Source organism: Penaeus japonicus, unplaced genomic scaffold (genome assembly GCF_977035675.1).
Source record: "Penaeus japonicus unplaced genomic scaffold, GWHDUDI00000001_assembly GWHDUDI00000009, whole genome shotgun sequence".
In the NCBI taxonomy this organism is placed as follows: Eukaryota; Metazoa; Arthropoda; class Malacostraca; order Decapoda; family Penaeidae; genus Penaeus; species Penaeus japonicus.
The window spans coordinates 349,912-357,908 of NW_028234411.1; positions in this window are offsets into that span (position 1 = coordinate 349,912).

Below are 7,997 nucleotides of genomic sequence, written 5' to 3' on the forward strand. Positions count from 1 at the left end.
ATATGCATAAATATATATATATATATATATATATATAATATATATATATATTTATGTATATCATATTCCAATATATACCATATATATCATATATATGCATATAAATATATATATATATATATATATAATAAATATATATATATATAATCATAATATATATATATCATTATACCATATATATATATTCAATATATATATCTATATCTATATATAGTATCTCTGTAATATATATATGTATATATTATATAAAATAATATATATATATATAATGTATAATATATAATATACATACTATATATATATATATATATATATATATATTAATATATCTATTTAATATGCATATAAATATATATAATATACTATAAAAGATTATATATATATATATAATATACATATATATATTATAAATATATATAAAATAATAGTATATATAATATATATATATGCATGTATATATTCTATATATCTAGAGATATATCATAATATATATATATATAATATATCTATAATTATAATATATATATGCATATATATAATATCTAAATATAATAAAGACTATATATAATAGATATATTGATAATATACCTTATATATAATCATACATACATAGTTTTATGAGTTTTTTATATAGATTATATAATATATATATATGTGCATATATGATAACATATATATATTTAAGAATATATATAAGAATATTTATTTTTGAATATATTAGTATTAGGTGGGGTGTTAGAGATTTTGACTGTAAATATTATACTCTCTCTCTACACAATATAACAATTAGATGATATATAGAATATATTACGTGAGATATTTTATAATATATATATATATACTATATATATACATAGTGCAGAAATATCGGATTCAATATATATACATAGAGATACATAGTATTATGTAGAATATATAGTTATAGATATTGATAGAGATGTTATAGAATATATATATAGATATTGCTTATAGAGGTATATATATGCTAAGTTATATTTGTATAGATGATATATAATATTGTGATTGAATATACGATATATTGATATATATAGAATATTGGTATATTAAGAATTGATAAGTTATTCTTTTTTTTACATACTTGGATATTCATATATTATGACTTTATATATTATAGAGATACGATAGTTATAGTTAGTTATATAATGATGTGTGGGGTATTATTATATATTTTGGTTATGTTGCATAGACATATCACACACACACCACAACGGACGAGCAATAATAGGGGGGATATCATTAGGCGAGTGGTGTAAATATAGTGATAATGGTTATATTTAAGATAAGTGATATTTTTTTATATTTATATACACAGTGACAGTTAGAGTATTTACAGAAATATAAGAATGATAGGGAGATCGATTAGATATATATATATATGTGATAGATATGGAGAGGATGAGATAGATTTAGTTAGATATATTTAGAGTATATTATATAGATATCTTAGATATTAAAGTTATGGATATATAAATTGGTATATATATAAAAAATGTGATTTATATAGAATATTTACTACCTATATTGGATGTGTTTATTTATAGATAGAGGTAATATGGCCGGTATATATAGATATTGTTATATATATATTAGATATATATAGTTAGATATATTGAATATATGTATGCTGTTATTATTACTGAAGAGAGATATATATAGTTAGAGTGAGATAGATTGTATGGTTGGATGTAGGGTTGGTATATATATAGATAAGTAATAGATATATATAAGATTTAGATTTATATATATATATTGATATAATATAGAAGTTGTTTATATTGGATTTATCTGTTATGTCTATATAGATATAATATATGATATGATAGATAGATAGTATATATATTGTACACAGATACACACACACACTCACACACAATAGCACACAACCACACACACACTCTCACACTCACACACACACACACACACACACACACTCACAGAGCCACACAAGCACACATCACACAACACTCTGACACACTCTCACATACACACACACACCCCATACAACCTCACACTTATATATATATAGAGGATAGAGAGATAGAGAGATAGATAGATAATTTAGAGATTAGATAAGTGAGATATATTAAGAGTGTTAACTTATAACATATATACCTATGTTTATATCTTTTATATATAACATAGTATTGTTATATGTCATATATACATATATATATATTATATATATATATATATATATCTATTGCCCTATATCATATATATATATATATATATATATATAATATATATAAATAGCACAGATATACATATATATTGCACATCCTACCTATGCTAAAATATATAACTAGATACTGATACATATACATATGATTATATATAAATAAACATATATACATATATTATATTGTATAGTATATATCTGTCTATCTTATAGATCTCTCTCAATATATATTATATATATATTGATCATTCTAATATAATATATATGATCATATTTATATTATTATATGTGTGTGTGCGTGTGGGTGTATGTGTGTATATATATATGGATAAGATATGCTGGATTATATATATATATACATTATGCATTTAGACATAAATATATATAATAATATAAATAGATATTTAGAATAGATATTTATAGATTAATAGATATATATAGATACATTCAGATATATATGCATTAGACTCGAGATGAGTCTCATGGTTTTTTCTTAAAACCATCGTGTCAACAATCACGCAATTTGCTCAAAGCTCTCTTCAAGATGTACAACTGTGGCATGAACCGGCAACTCTGTCCTGTGAGCAGGTACTTAACACATTGCACTCTTAGGCTTAGCGCATCGTTGTTTGAACTGGTGTGAACTGGGAATTATGTGTCAACTGGCCGATCTGTGTCGTCAAAGCCACAAAGAATGAATTTTTGGGCGTGATTTAACTTATCGTGCGGTTTTCCTCGGACGCGGGCGATGGTCGTGGGGAACTATGGCTGTCGGATTGTTGTGTCTTGTTTTGCCTGGGATCGCGTGTGGTATAAGATGGTTGGGATCAGTGTTATGTGAGTGTTAATATTTTGTACCTTTGTCGTTGGTTTTTATCAAATTATTCTAGGCAGGTGTAAGATAAACAGCAACAAACATTTCAATAATTTCAAAGATGAGATAATTTGATAAGGAGAACTTATCTATTCTTTGGATCCTTATCATTATTATAGTTTTTTGTTTGTTGTTATGCGTAATTATTATTAATCTCTCTCTCTCTGACCACTCTCGCTTCACTCGCATCTCTCTCTCATCACTCTTTCTCTCTCTCTCTCTCTTCTTGCGTTCCTCAATCCTATCCCCCTCTTCTCATCTCTCCTCTCTCCTCCTCTCTCGTCAACTTTCTCTCTCGTCCGGCTCTCTCTGTTCTCCTCTATCTCTTCCTTTCGCCTCTCTCTTCGCTCCTTTCGCTCTCTCTCTCCTCTCTTCCTTTCTCTCTCTCTTCTCTTCTCTCTTTCTTGCACCTCTCCTCCTTCTGTCTCATTCCTCTCTCTCCCTTTCGGGCTCTCTCTCCTTCGCTCTTTCTCTCCTCGCTCTGTCTCTCGCCTCCCTTTCTCTCTCTCTCATCTCACTCATGCTCTCCTCGCGCGCGGTCTCTCTCTCTTTTCCTCTCTCCGCCTCCGCTCTCCCTCTCGGCGCTCTCTCATCTCTCTCTCTCGCTCGCTCTCTCTCCGCACTCACCTCCCTATCCCCAACGCCTCAAAAACAATTCATCCTGCTCCCTCCTCTCTCATTCTTCTCTCGCGCTCGCTCGCCTCCGCGTCTCTCGCGCTCTCGTGCTCCTCTTCTCGCTCTCCTCTGCTCTCTGTCTCCTCATCTCTCGCCTGGTGCTCATCTCCCTCTCTCGCGCAATCTCCTCCTCTCTTTCATTTCCTCTCTCTCTCGGTCACTCTCGCCGGGAGCTCGCTCTCCTCTCTCTCCTCCCGCTCCCTCTCTCTCTCCCCTCTCTCTTCTCCCACATCTCTCTCTCTCTCTCTCTGTTTCTCTCTCTCTCTCTCGTTCGTCTTTTCGTTAGCTTGTTTAGTATCCATTATTGAGATTTTGATGTTTATAAGTATTATTATTAAGTTGTTGTTTTCCACCATATATCAGCTGTGTTTTGTTCCCTTCATATGGTTTTTTAGTGATGATAGATAGGTAGTGATTTTTATGTTCATGAGTCTCATTACCATTAATTAGTATTACATCACTATCAATCCGCGTTATTATGGCCATCATTGTCATCTTTTATATCGTTTCTAGTGGATCGCTCTTTAAATCTCATTCTTATTTAGAGGTTGCGAGGCATCTCGAGATTTGCATTATCATTATTCTTATTTTTTTGTATTTTCTTCTTGCTCTTAGTCTCTATTGGTGTTAATATAGGACAATGATGGTGTTTATTAGCATCTATTATTATTGTTTTGGTGTTTAGGCAGCAATCAGTCGAAGGCATTCAGTAGAACTTACATTAGTGTAATAATCCTCAATCATCACCACTGGGTGGGGGGGGGGGGGGGCGGGGGGGGGGGGGGGACGGGGGGGGGGGGGGGGGGGGTGGGGGGGGGGGGGGGGGACCCCATCATCAATCTACTATCTGTTATCATCAGTACGTTCTTTGCAGTAGTAGTGTACCTCGGCCTGGGAAGGCGTGGAGCCTTTTGGGCATGACGCTGGTGGTGTTTCATAGAGCCTAAGGCGTCTCACTATGTTATAACTAACGGCTGCGGTATTGCAAGTTGAAGCTTGCAACATTATGATATGGCAAGATTTTGACACTTAGAACAAGCGCTTAACAAACGGTTAAAGGGGATCTAACGCACGTCGGTCCGTGGCGTCACGGTGATGAGTTCCGCTCATTATAGTTGGGAGTTTTTGTTTGCACGCAATTTTAAAACAAACATAACGACATCTTAGTGATTCGCAGTAACGTACGAGGGTTTGAATAGTCATGAGTAGGCTAGCATTATGTAAGAGTGAAATCGCAGATCTGTCACCCCCACGTGCGAATAGGGATGGTAAAAGGATCATTGGATCAGCTGCCAGCATCGGCGGAGGTAAGGCTGCGATGGGAAGGGCAACCCAAAGTGCTAAGTTCTTGTCGTGTATGCTCGTTAAAGTCTCTAGTCCGTTCTGGTGCTTGGGTAAGTAAACAATCGATAGTTTGGAAGCGTAATGTGATAACTAATACTGTGGGATATGAGAGAGGTTGAGTTTGCATAGTTGCCGAGTGGCTGTTCTCGAAGACATTTGACCTCCCGCTGAATGGTCTGTTTTTAAGAGTTCTCCACCTAATTACAGAAGGCTGTGCTGTGTAGAACCTAAGACTGAGCAAAATCACACTCTTGTGACTACCTTGTGTGTCGGTGGGGGGGTCTGTTTTGTGACCACCGGTGACCAGAAGTGATACATGGTAGTATGTGAATGTATTTTGTAAAAGTACTAATACGTGTTATCTATTTCTAATGTTGGGAATGCATTATGAATGAAATAATACTACATATTTTATATATATATATATATATATATATATGATATGTTTTATATACTATTGATATATCTCATCATCCTATCTATTATATCTAGACGATCGATCTATCTATCTATCGACTATCTAGCGTACACTATACTATATATATAGATATAATATATAGATATATATATATATATTTAATTATATATTATACCTTTTATATATATATATATAGATATAATATATATTAATATATAATAATTATATCCATTTTGCATATATCTATATATTATAAATATAGAGATAGGTTATGAGATTTAAAATAGTGCTATATTTATATATTATCTATCATCTATATATATAGATATCCATTTATCTAATCGTTCGAGCTATCTAGTATATATATATATCATTTATCTACGAATCTATATCTATAGCGATCTACCTATCTTTCTATAGTTATGTATAATATATTAGGTATGTATGGTATATACAGATATAATATAGATAGATATATATATTATATTTGAGATATATATTATATATGTATAAATACATATATAGAGATAATAGATTGATATATGGATTTACGATATATAGATATATATACCTATATATATAGATAGAAGATGTATATAGAACATATATAATATATATATTTATATATTTATATAATATATAGATATTATAATATACATAGACTCATCCCGCCGGCGCCGGAGAGTATGCAGCAGCCAGTCTGAGCGCTTCTGGAAGGCAATTAAATCTGGCTGGGAGAGAGAGCGTCTCCCTTTGTTTGTTTCTTCTTTCTCTACATCTCCTTTTCTTTATTTTTCTTGGCTCACATTACTTCATGGGGCTATAGACAGAGAGCTTGAGGGAGGGTGGGGGGTGGGGGGGAGAGGGGGCATGAGAGGGGGAAAGGAAAAGGAGAGAAAGAGAAAGGAAGGGAGAAACAGAGAAAGAAAATGAGAGTGAAATAGAAAAGACAAAAAAACTATGATAGAGAGCAGAGAGAGATAGAGAGAGAGAGAGAGAGAGAGAGAGAGAGAGAGAGAGAGAGAGAGAGAGAGAGAGAGAGAGAGAGAGAGAGAGAGAGAGAGAGAGAGTTGGGACGAGAGGGAGAGAATGGACTAGAGAGAGAGAGCGCGCGCACATTGAGTGAAGAACTGCTCTGTTTTAGAATACTTGGGATTTTTATATGCGATTGTCATAAAGAAATTCTTCGAATGGCATTTCTTCGAAAACTAGGATGTATTCTTTTTTTTAGCTTATGTAGGTAATAATATAAGTTCTTGAGTGACTTGCAGTTGACAGCTTCTTGCAAAAAAAAAATTCTCTTTTTTTTTTGTTTGTTTCCTCGAGAAAGACTTTGTTTTTATATTTTATTCATACCGATGCCTTGCATTACCCGCACATATAGTTGAGGTGTAGCGACATTTTTATATTAATCCTTGTTAACTACTCTTAAATATTTTTAACGGATTTCCTACGTATCATAGAAGTGTCTGGAGGCAGCATAGTGTGAGGCCCTTCGAAGAAATCGCCACCATTTCAGAAACCTGCGTCCGATTGGATTGGGGGCGGGGGGGGGGCAAAGGCATTCCGGGATGAGAATACTTATAATAAACACGATGATAGAAACTAAGAGTCATCTTGAAGGACAAAAGCTAAAAGAAATAATCTAGTCAGCACCGTCTCTCGACAAGAGGCGGTATTTCCCGAGCTTGCCGAGGAAAAATCCGCCGCCGCTGTTTTAGTAAGATTCATTATACCTTTTCACTAAGGTACCTACCCTCGCCTTTTCTCAATGACCGATATTATGAATTAGAATCCTAATTTAACTTTCTAATAACACAACATACATAGTAGGCAAGATGGTTAAAACAACCACGGACTAGTTGTCACCACTGAAGAAGTATTATGGCGGTTCTTCCGCAGCTATAAATGCATCTTATTGTGATGTGAATCCAATGCTGTTTATCCCTAAGTATTAGGATTTGGAAAAGGATCTTTGTTCTGCTTTGCACTTGTAACTCTGAGTATTCATTATTATGCAATGGCCCTTGTACCAAGTGACTCTCTCAACACTCAACCACACACACCACACACACACTCACCACACACAACACACACACACACACACACACACACACACACACAGACTACACACGTATATATATTTAGATATAAATATATAATATATTATATATATATATATTATATATATGTATATATATATTCATACACCGACACTACACACACACACACACTCACACACCCAACACACACACACACGATATATAATATATATATAGATATTATATATATATATAATTAGTATATATATATATAGATATATGTATATATATACATGTAATATACATGTATATATACATGTATAGTTATATATTATATATATATATATAATATATATATATATATATATAGTATATAATATATATATATATATAGTTTTGGATGATATATTCATGGGAAAAAATCCTTAACTAAAACTATATTGT